General features: G+C 38.3%; 1 protein-coding gene across 4 annotated transcripts in view; it reads right to left on the bottom strand.

Moving 5' to 3' along the window:
• The window catches only part of PEAK1 (pseudopodium enriched atypical kinase 1), a 119,619-nt gene that overhangs the window by 86,927 nt on the left and 20,497 nt on the right, over positions 1-12,195 (bottom strand). For 3 of the 4 annotated variants that reach the window (XM_084816779.1, XM_084816778.1, XM_084816782.1), the window contains exon 2: positions 270-429. The gene's annotated coding sequence lies outside the window, so the exon portion shown is untranslated. Of the gene's footprint in view, positions 1-269; positions 430-4,391; positions 4,495-12,195 lie in introns of all 4 variants that reach the window. The other variant, XM_084816780.1, reaches the window with a different exon arrangement.

Below are 12,195 nucleotides of genomic sequence, written 5' to 3'. Positions count from 1 at the left end.
GATGAAACTGCTTATATGGCTAACATTAATGTAATGTACTCCTCACTTTTTCAGAAAAGCATTGTCCACAGAGATTAAAAATTGTTCTTTTTAATGGAAATGCTGTAAGTCTTTCAAAAGATAGTTAAATGAAATGTTTAGATATCCCATGACCATACTGCATGTTTTATGCTATTCCTTGTTTCTTTTGTGAAGCTATGACAAATGTAAATTACATCAGCAGTACAATATCCCATACAGCTAAATACATAGATGTTAATTAACTGTACCTGTAAATGAGGATTTCTGTAATGAATATGTATAATATTGAGCTCATTAGCATTGATCAAAGAAAACATCAGTTGGCCTCTTCGATGAAATTTAGGATCACCGTGAACTGTCAGCTGCTGTTGCCTTCCATATTTATAAGTGACCAAGGAATTTTTTTCCCTGTGGAGAAAGAACAGAGAACATTTAACAGCTGTGTTATTAGCCTACTTGTATAACTTTCTGTCCTTTATCTGAAGTTCAGTATCATCTCTGATGAATGCATAGATTTTTGCCCTTAATTATTTTTAAATTGTATGTGAAAAAGATATACATTTGAAACCGGTGACCCAACTTGCCATCACATGGTTATGATTACCATTGTTCCAAAAATGTACAAATGGTTCCCCTACTTTCTACCCCCCCCAATCCTTGAAGAATAACTTCCCTTTGATGCCAACTCATAGTTAACTTGGTTTAACTCCTGAGCACTGATACACCTTTTCTGGCTTATACGTGAGGTGTGTGCTAGTCCAGTGAAATATCAGCTAAGACAGAGAACTAGTTTCATGATTCTTTCAATCCCAAGCAACATGTCCCTATGAGGTTCTGAAGAGTTAGAACTAAAGACAGTATGGCCACTGATCAGGCTGGGGGCAGGGGAGAACTTGAGCTAATTCAAGCATGTATAGACACCAAGTACTAGAATCCTCCTGATCCTGGAGTCCGGTGATCCAGAGAAGACAGTCCTGTTAGACTGCTCCAAGCTCAGCTACACTTTCCTCAGGAAACTAGCCATTGAAGGATGATGTTGAGGTCATCTTTTGGCTTTTTGTTTGGGCTATAAATTCCATCCTGGCGCACCTTATCTGCTTCTGGGTAGCTGTAGCTTTTCCAGGCATTCAGGTCCTCCCTATAACTCAGAGGTGGGCAACTTGTGGCTCTCCAGATGCTGGATTGCAATTCCCATCATGCTTCACCAGTGGCTATGCTGGTTAGGGCTGACGGAAGTTGCAATCCAACATGTGGAGTGCTACAAGTTGCTCAACCCTGCTATACATACTATAAGCATTAAGTATCCATCCACTAAATCTCAGTTTTATATTAAATGATATTTCCATTCCATCTCTTTGAAAGATTCTGACACAATCAAATTACTCATTTGTAGTGGACTAGATTCAATAGCTTTCCTAAGAATCCTAACTGCCAGTCTAAACTGTATTTTTAAACCAATTTTTCTTCCTCCATCTGCAGTGGTTTTTAGAAATCCAGTATATATAATAAGGGAATATTTCAGTTAAAAAAATGTGTTCCAAAAATGTAAAAATACATTCCAGTTTTCATAGCATCAATAAATTTTATTGACTAGCCTCAATGCCCATTGCAATTTCAACATAAACAAACATTGAATGGTAGCATACAGGACAATAAAATATGATGCATACCACTTTTAGTGTATACTTCAGTTCATTAAGGCAGATCAAACTAAAACGAAATTGAGTAAGGTAGTCAGATGAACTGTCAATTCAATTTTGATTTCCTTCCCACTTCCTTATCATATGTGTTAGACATATACAAAACTCCACAGAAACAGTATAGTTTATACAGCCTAATAAGATAGTTGGGATTAATGGAATCGCTGATATTTGTATAATTAGCAGCACCTCTTCCCAAATATCCTTAAACTTGAGTGGCATTTCGAGAATGACGTCTCTAGCAGTTGTTGGATAGGTTCCCCAACAGTTGAGGTGTTAAGATACCAGTTACAGAACGCTGTGAAATGGTTTTCACACAAATTAGTCATGACAGAATTTTGAAACTCATTTTGAAATAAATATTTCCACATTTACTCTGAATTTACTGACAGCTATAACTCCATCCATCTATCTTTCATGTTTTGGATTCTGTCTGTGCCCTCCTTCTTAGTTAAGATCAGACCACCAGAGTAAACCTCAGCTAAGAGCCTTTTAGTTCATTTTAAATCAAACTTTTTTCAAACTTTGCTTACACTGTATGTTAATGCTGTGTGTTAGATACAACAGAAGACATGGATGATAGCACAAGCAGTCAGCAATTCATTAAAGGGTAACAAGGCATTAAATCTGCAACCAAAGTTACAGTACATAGGCTCAATCAATCTCTTTTGTATACAAAATGCAAAATATAATAAATGCTTAGAGTTAATAAACAACAATTTATATTTAGTGCCAAATCAATAGCCCCATGAGTAATGGCAAATGTAAAAAAAGGTCCCTCTCCCTCACACACACCATCTTAGACATATGCAACTTAAAACAAAATTATCAGTGATCCTCTGCAAACCAGATCCTTAAGACTGAATATAACTATGAACATACACAGGGATTAAGTTAAGCTATTTATAGTATTCTGTAACAGCAGCATTGAACACGGTTTAAGCAGCTTCTGGGCCAGCTGCCAAATATGCAGAGTAAAAAGTGTCTCAAATGCCAAAGCTCCTGGATAAACAAAAAAAGTAAACTAGGTTTAACATATTTATCGCTTCTCAAAGGTATCAGGCCAGGGTCAGATGATGCCTTGTTCTGACAATAACTTTGATATTTGAATCAAAGCAGTTACAGATCATCTTTCAGCAATTCTAAGTTGCCCCATGTCTTGGGGAGATGGGGACAGTGAAGACCATTCCCCAACTGTGTTCTTTGTTTCCATAAATTGTTTAAGGCAGATATTCCTACAACTCCAGGTATTTAATGAAGAAATTATGACAAAAGTACTCAATTTTCTTGTTTGTAGGTGGCATTACAGGCCTCATTTTTGCTCACAAAAAATGCATGCACAACTTTTGCATACACCCAATTAACACAGTTCCATTAGCAGAGGTGTCCAGAACACTGACAGCTCTAGTTTTACTGGATGACTTTGAGTTGCTGAGACATGACAGTGCAGACAAGGTGCTTAGCCAAGGCCGGTTGACTATCAGTGTGCTTGACTCTTGCCCTTCATGGCTTATTATATCTATTAGGGAGGAGATATCCAGCTGGGTGCAGAATGTAACATTTTATTACAGTTACTTATATCCTGCCTTTCAGAACACAAATCCTTCCAAGTAAGTTTACAAGTAACAAAGATACATTAATAAAAACACAACAATAGAAAAGTATAATGACTCATAAGGATCCTTCTCACAGGGCAGTTGATGGTAGAAGGCCTTTGGGGGAAGGAAGGGGCAGTCTAGTGGGAGCACATTTCTCCTTGAACAACCTCCTTTACATAGGTGGTATCAACCTCTGTAAAGAGGTGGTAATCTGGCCACTCCTGAAGAAACTTAACTTGAACCCAAAAGATGTAAGTAACTATAGCCTGATTACAAACATGCACTCCTTGGGAAATATGCTCGAGCAGTGGTGACTGGTCAAGTCCAGATACTTTTGGATGAAACTAATTTTCTAGATCTATTTAATCAAGCTTCAGACCTGGTTTTGGAACAGGAACTGCTTTGGTTGCCTTGTGGGATGGACTTTCGCGAGAGGGGGTCGGGGAGTGTGATTCTCTAGGATCTCTCAGTGCTTTGATACCATCAACCAAGGTATTCTTCTGGACAGACTGTTTGGTTTGGGGACAGAGGTACTGTGTTGCATTGGTTGCACTTTCCTTCTTGTATGGCAGATTCTAGAAGGTGGTGGTACGGGATTATTGCTCTACCCATTGGTAGGTATGCTATGGGAGTTCCATGAAGCTATTTTTTGTCCCCCATGCTGTTTAATATCTGCATGAAACCTCTGGAAGAGCTGATCTGGAGGTATGGGCTGATGTACTACCAATATGCTGTTGATACCCAACTGCTTTTATCTCCTTTTCATCAAATCCATGTTAGGCAGTGAGTGTTCTGGATTAGTGCTTGGGCACAGTAATGAACTGCATTATGGCCAATAAGCAGACTCCATCCATCAAGATGAAGATACTGTTAGCTGATGGCTTCACTGCCCAGCTGAGTGGTGTTCAACCTGTTCTGGAGGGGGTTGCATTTCTCTTAAAGGATCAGGTGCATAGTTTGGAGTAGGGATGGCAGAGAATTCTGCCACGGATTCCAGTGAGGCCGGATTCTTTAGAATGCCACGGATTCTCCTGCCCCCCCCCCCCGTGGAATCCCCCGGGACGGCACTTACCTGGGGCGGATGCGGTGGATTTGGCAGCGGCGGCGGCAGCGGTGGTTCCGGCGGTGGTGGCTGGTCTCCTGGCCGGCTGTGGCCACCATTGGCGTCTTTGTAGCTGTGATAGGATACGTAAGAATTTACATAGCCTATCACGGCTAACCCCCACCCCAAAAAAACCAGCGTATGCAAATGGCGGCGGCTACAGCGGCCGCCATTTGCGTTCCCTATTTTTCGCCGTTCTAGCCTACGTAAATATTTACGTAGGCAATTACGGCAAAAAAAAGGGAACCGCAAATAGCGTAGTGGGTGCTATTTGCGTTTCTTTCTTTTTCGCCGTAAAAGCCTAAGTAAATATTTATGTAGGATAAAACGGCGGGGAAAAAAGGAACGCAAATAGCGCCCACCACGCTATTTGCAGTTCCCCTTTTTTTGCCGTAGTTTTGTACATCCCTAGTTTCGAGGTGCTTTTGGATCTAGCAATTTCATTGAAGGCACAGATGGCCTCATCACTTGGAATGCCTTTTATCTGCTTAGGGTCATACTTGGTATGCAGGCCTACCTGCATAGAGATGTCCTTGTTACAATTATCCATGTCCGGATAACCTCTCATTTGGATCACTGCAATGTGTTATACATGAGGCTGCCTTTGAAAATGGTCCAGAAACTTCAGCTACTCCAAAACAGGGCAAAATTGTTAACCGAGTCTGGTGGTTATCAATGACATTGCTATCTGCACTAGCTCCTACACCATGACTGGGCCCAATTCAAAGTGCTGGTATTAATCTTTAAATTCCTAAATCACTTGTGGCCAGGTTACTTGCAGGATTACTTCCTCATATGCCCACCCAGACTCATCTTCTCATGCCCTTCTCTGGGTGCCCCTGTCAAATGAGGTCTGGTAAGTAATTGGTACCACCACAGAGAGGGCCTTTTCAGTGTTGACACCCTAGTTATGAAATGCATTCTCCAGAGACACTCACTTGGAGCCTAAGTCTTTCTGGCACCTCATTTTCTCAGGTGTTCCAATTCTAAATATTTTTAGTACTTTTTAGATATTTTGTGCTGTTATTCTCTGCTGCTGGTTTTATTCTGGTTAAGATTTTGTTTTCATGTTGTATTTTATTATTTTAATGTTTTTTACTTGTAAACTTCCCAGAGAACTCTGTTATTGGGCAGCACGTAAATATTGAAAAGAAATTTCTTAAAAAGATTGAGGTGAATTCCTAAAGATGTACTAGTGTGTCAAGTCAAGCTTTGGATCAGAAGTGCTGAAACCACTGAACATATTTTTAACCTTAGCTGCCCTACTGAATGGATTTAAACAATGCAATCATTAAGAAGCCCAGTACATCTTTTGCTTCACACAACACATTTAGGATATTCTAAATAAAATGAATGGTCTGTGTAATATCTGTAGAATAATACAGCACTTCAAAGTCAGTTAACTGAACAACTAACACTGAACTAAAGTGAAACAAAACATTAACAAAAGAAAGCCTTGGTTGTCAACTAATCACATCATAGATAACATTAAAAAGGTCCATTATGGAAAAATACAAATCATCTCTAATTTGTCTTGCATTTTCTGCTTTTAAAGTATGGATAATTTAAACATCTCCCTTTTTTAAGCAAACTATAGAGTACAAGATCATCTTTAGGAGTCAGGAAAAATGGAATGAACTCCATGTTTTGTAGCAGTTTTTGTGCCCCCAAACAGTTCCAACTCATATTTACTTATTGATCAGATGTGCCAGATGTGAGACACCCACCATTCATGCATCTTTCTATTCACATATAAAGAAGGTGATGGTAGGATCGTTAACAATGTGGGAAAGAGGAAGTGAACCTTCTACACCTCACCTCCTTACAGTCTATTACCACTTTTCTCTGAAGGGAATGAAAAATTTTGTTGTAGCAATAGGTGAGGGGGAGATTCATCCCCCTTCTACACACTCCCTTTTGTAGTTAAACAAAAATCTCCCACCCTCCATTGTGTGTGTGAATGAGGCAGACATGCAAAAAGAAACATTTGTCATCTAATTTGAAACCAAGATTCTCTATAAGCCAAGAAGCTACGAAATAGTCTAGCAGTCCTAACTCTACATTTCCGCTTGTCCCAGAGTTATAATCAAAACAGGTCTTGTTTGTCTTGTACACCTCCCTGCATCTTCCTGCTTTCATGAAATATACTGGTGATGTACTTTGGACTCTTGAAGAGTACAGAAAGGACGTCTGAAGAAAAAAGGGCTGTTGCTCTGTCTCAGTCTGTGCATAAAACAAGGCCACTGTACCACTGAGTGCACAACCAAACATTCATAGAAGTTGTAGAAGAGACCCTGAGAAGTTGATATTCAGAGACCTCGAAACTGCTGGAATTACAGTCTAAGGGAATGGTATTTAATCCTTGCTTTCCCAACTAGGCTGGAGAAGAAGTGTATGACAACCAGATCTGATGTAAGGATGGCACTTAACTGTAATGGTAAAATCCTGTAGCAAGGTGTTTGTAAGGCCTTTGAAAGGCAAATGAAGTAGAGTTGAATCTCCCCTCTCCCTTATCCTGCATAGAATATTGGTTTAACTGCAACAGCACAAGTTTTTCATGCATGTGGAATCTTGAAGGCTGCTGCATAAGACTGCAAATAAATGAGGAAGCAAGTGCTTCTCTTTCAATATAACTTTTTCGGCACCTACCCACAGAACCATAATACAATGGTATATAGAATTTGCAACAATGATACACACAATTAGCATACAGGAGACTTCTGGGAAGAGAATAGTGGAGAATAGTTGCCTGATCATCAAATAGTCAATACATGGACAACAGAGCAGCGTTGAGATGGTTGGCCAAAGTACCATAACAGAAGCTGGTGTGCATGTATCCATCTTCAGGAAAAAAATGTCTTCATATGCACTCTGATGTGTGTGCTTTGAAAGCTATGAACAACATTTACAGTGAATCATTTGCTGTCAAAACAAAGACGAAGCACTTAATTTATCTGCATATGTTTTATAACCTGTTTCCCCTTGCAATGAAGACTGCCTTTTCATTTACAGTTTAAGTGCTTTATTTTCATATCGTTGTTGTAGTGGGGAGAGCACAGACCAAAAGGCTGTGAAAGTACTGCTCCTAAAAATCATGGAACATTTAAATTATTTGGGGTTCTCAGCTAATTTATATGCCAAACCCATCCATACTTTTTGCAAGGATACAGAAATCATGTTCTGCTCAAGCCTTTATAACAATTTAATCCCACTTGGGAGTGCAGAACTCAAACAAACAAATCTTATAAACCTTAAGCAAAGTAATAGTTTTTCCTTTCAGCTGCTTAGCTTCTTATATAAGTGTTATTTCCTGAACTGAAATCTTCAAGACGAAATCCTTAAGCTTTGATGATACTATATTAAGCTTTGCAGATCACATCCTACTGTAGTGATCCTTCTGGGAAAAAAAGTATCCTTTAACGGTGGTCCTACATTGTTGGCTTTTTAAAAAACCAATGGTAATGGAGCTGAAGTTCTATAGAACTGAGAATGCTGAATATCTCATGACATTTATTTTTGTACACAAAGAAAACATTTTTTCAAGATGTGAAAAAAACTAAGAGATGTACAACCTAACAAGTATGTTAGGATGTTTACTAACAGATCAAAAACTCTGGCTACATTTCTTAGCTGTTTTATGCCATAATATTTAGGCTTTGCAAAACCCAATCATTTTGATTCAAGCTGACCAAACTATTAAAAAAGCCAAACAAAAAACAAAGAAAAGAAGATTTTTTTTTTTAAAAAAAGGGTTTGCATGCTGTACATATGCCATCTACAATCTAGAAAGGCAGGAGATCAATTAGTTGTTGACAACTATACAGTGAAATCTGTGGTTAAGAACAGAACAAATTCTGTCATGGAAGAAATGCTCTTTAAATACATAGAACTCTTATTTTAAAATTGATTTGTGTGTGTTTGTACGGAAACCCTGGTTCATGTCTCACCTTGGCCGCAAACTCAATATGTTTTTGCCTTAAGGTTCCCTCTCCCCATAATCTATAATATGACAACAACACTAGCCTGCCCTATATGGCTATCATACTAAGATAATGTATGTCAAAAGTGCTTTAAACATTTGAAATATGCTATATGTTAAGGTACTATATGACTTCGTCTCTGGGAATATACACACCATGCAATCACACCAGAACTGAGAACATGCAACATTTGCTGTAGCCAGAATGCTGTGACAATATGATTACTTCATAACTACAGAACTCTCTTCCTACGGTATGCAGAAAAATAACCACACAAAAGGAATGTCCTTGACTTTGTATTTAAACAATTTAATAAGGAAGCAAAGAGAGCTGCACCAAAGACCTGAACACCTCTTACATAATTTTTTATATTATGAAAATAGTTTATTTTCTACATGCAGATGTAAGGCATGGAAACATCCAAAAATGCCTCAAATAAATCAATCTAAATTAAAACCCCATTGTATTTGTTATTGCAAAATACTATTTACAGAGAAACGTCACTGTGCATGGTATTTTTCTTCCAATTATACTGAGAACACTACTACTGAGGCTAGAGCAATTTCATCCGACAATACACTAACAACCACCGACATAATAAAAATAACCCTTGTGCTTCAGCATCCAATCAGCATGACCTGCCTAAAGGACATTCTCAGGCTTCATTGCATAAATTGTATGCTTGCTCAGTTTTGGGAGACAAAAAAGTTTTGTTTCCAAAACCAGAACAATTCATTATTAGGCCTAAAATGCAGGATACACATCCGACAAAAACCTTTGGTGTTAATTACACCTTCTAGTTTAAAAAAAAAATTAAAACTCAAACTAAATCATACTGAAGTCTTACTCTTACTACAGATATTGTACAACAGTATAGCTACTATAGCCAGCCTTGTTAAACATCCTTGAAATAATGCAGTGCTGGCATTCCATACATCTAGGAGAAATGCTGGACTAAGCAATTAAAGTCTGTCCAACAACAACCTAACATCCATCTTCAGGATGAAATGTGCTTTAACACTGGTCCCAACTAACAAAAACTATTTCTAATAGCCCATGACAACTGTGGAGAGATCATATTTTTGTTTCCGTTCATCTTAACTTTCATGGTTTATTAATACTGGGCACAACCCACCCCTTAGCAAGTCAACGGCAAAACTTACAATGATTTGCGGAGCTATAACACCAATTTAAGCAGTTGAAATACATTTTCAGACTGTCTCAAGCTAAAAATGGCTGCAACCATTGGGCATGAGCGAGATAAGAACATAACCACTAGAAATTAAACTGACATGAAGAAAAAAAAGCAAATAAATCCAACTACCCAAAGAGTGCTCTTAGGACCATGTAGTTCAAATGCAGATTTGCACTGGAAAAATCATATTTTTTTACCACGGTATGATTAACATTCTAAACCTAGATTTATTTTTAAAACAGAACTTTTCTTGAAAGATAGGAACAGAATCTAAATTTTGTTTCCTACCACTTGCCCTGAAGGAGCTTGCAGCTAGTCACAATTGCTTCTAGGATGCTATGTAATTTGTGTTCCTTTAAGATGTTCCCTAAGGATATGTTATTTAAATCAGTGCCCATGAAATAACCAGCTTGAAATCCAGTTCTAGCTTTCTGCAGGATTCTGCAACCACATTTTATACATCTGAATATTGTAATAGCATCTCACTGTAAACATACAACTCTGTAACCTGAGGTAAAAAGGAAGTAGAGAAGCTTTATTACACCTACCTCCAGTCAGACAAAGTGCACATGTACTGCGGTCTTCCTCTGTGTACACCTACCCCCTCTGAACTTATTTCCATAATCAATTTGCTTTTAAGCTACTACAGTACTGTACTACAGTACAGTAGTTGCGACAAACTAACATGGCTACCCCTCTGAAATTTGTACACAGGATCTATATCTACTCAATGCTTAAGCCCCAATTTTGAGAGGTAGGAATTGCATAAATCAGGCTTACTCCCAATGCAGTGTATGAACCAGTCATTGATATATAAAGCTGCAGCAAATGAATAAAGTAGATTCAATGGGGCATGGGGGGAATCCCAGTATTCAAATGTTTAAATGTTCTGAACAAGGAACTCGATGTCTTTTATTACTTACACAATTCTATCAACATGCGTACTGTCTTATGGAGAAAAAAAGTGCAGATACTGGCCCAGAAGAGCTTACAGTTTAATTCTTGACAATGGGGATGGGAAAGAAGGCGATACAAAGAAAAACGGGCAAATGCAAGCAAATGAAGCTACATGCACTTGAGCTTTGTTTAGTTTGGGTATGAGTACTAAAGAGTTCAGTCAAGAGATCTATGGAAAAAGTACAGAAAAAGTGCGATTTTGTGAACTGTCCAGAATGCTTTGGCTATGTGGTGGTATAGAAATATAATGAAAGAAAAAGTAGATTTTGAGGAAGGATTTTCAGGGAGAAAGTGGTAACACCATGTAGGAATTCTGAGAGGGAAGTCCAGGCACATGGGACTTAAGGGGAAACTGTAAAGAGTCCTTTACGAGGGCAGGAGGCTTTTGATCTGCAGAATTGGAGTAAAATAATTGAAAACAGCAGGGATAATGGAAAAACAAGGGTAGAAAAATAAGTGGGAGCAAGGCTTTAATGGTAAAGACAAGGTGTTTGGATGTGGGAACGGAAGAGAATCTAGTGTAGTTTTAAATGTTACTTTAAAGTTTAAACTACCACCTAGCACTTACAGGGCTCATGTACCATCAGGCAGCTCCTGTAAGGATGCCACATACCTCTTTCATTGCTCAGGCTAAGAGGATGCTGATAACAGAAGGAAAGAGAAAAAAACATTGCTAGGGCATGAATCAGACTTCTATGATATTATAACATCCAGTGGGAAGGACATAGAATCATATTGCTTCCTTTTGCTTTTCTTCCAATGTTGCATGCGTCTGTATTTAAGATATTTAGCTACTAATCACTACATTCCAACAATAGAGTATACCTGTAAACTGGACAATCTGACAATTTCAAAATAAAGGACTAGTCAGACAAAAATGTAGAAAACTAAAGTGATCCTCTGAAAACTGAGGGGAAATCACTCCTGGTTTGCAATTTGTCAAAATGTCAAGTTTCCTTTAGAGCATAGAAATGGCCAGTTCAGTCATTATATCCTGGGAATAAATCTCTCAGCCTAGTTATGAATATCCGGCATATGTGGTAAACCAGGTTGCACTACATTTATTTGAACAAAGTATCTCCCCAATCACCTGATCTGCCTCTGGAAAGAAAAGGGGTTTGGATCAGGTGGTTAGGGAGATACCATGTTCTAATAAACATAATAAAGCCTAGTTCACTGTTATTTTCTCCCCCAGGAAGGAGGTGGAAACACCAGTCAGAGACTCATACCAGGGTAAGATTTCTCCACAGAATATAGCAGGTGAAAAGTCTGAAGCGTGCAAAATACAAAGAAAACAATCTTCTACTGACCATTTCACATCAATAACTTTGGAAAAAATGAATGATGTTGCCTCAGCAAAACTATTCTAAATAAAATTTTGTATTTCCAACGTCAGTTGCCTCTTCAGTGGTAGTTAACTAACAAGTTGCCTTCATACATGAAGGAAGAGTTATGCTTTTTAAACATAATACATAGACAGATATTTTTAAAGCCAGAGCAGCAGTTACAAGGCAGTATCAGTAAGATTTAATAACTGATTTCACAGTTCATTGGTCACTGACCCCCAAATACAAATAGATTCTTAGGACTTCTTTAATAGGCTGTGCCAATTGGAGTGACAGACCACTATGCAATATAGATT

This window comes from Heloderma suspectum, chromosome 11, assembly GCF_057233095.1.
Source record: "Heloderma suspectum isolate Gila_16-S chromosome 11, 16-S_ref, whole genome shotgun sequence".
In the NCBI taxonomy this organism is placed as follows: domain Eukaryota; kingdom Metazoa; phylum Chordata; class Lepidosauria; order Squamata; family Helodermatidae; genus Heloderma; species Heloderma suspectum.
Note: the sequence above shows the minus strand (reverse complement) of the source record. Positions and strands in the feature narration are given on the sequence as shown.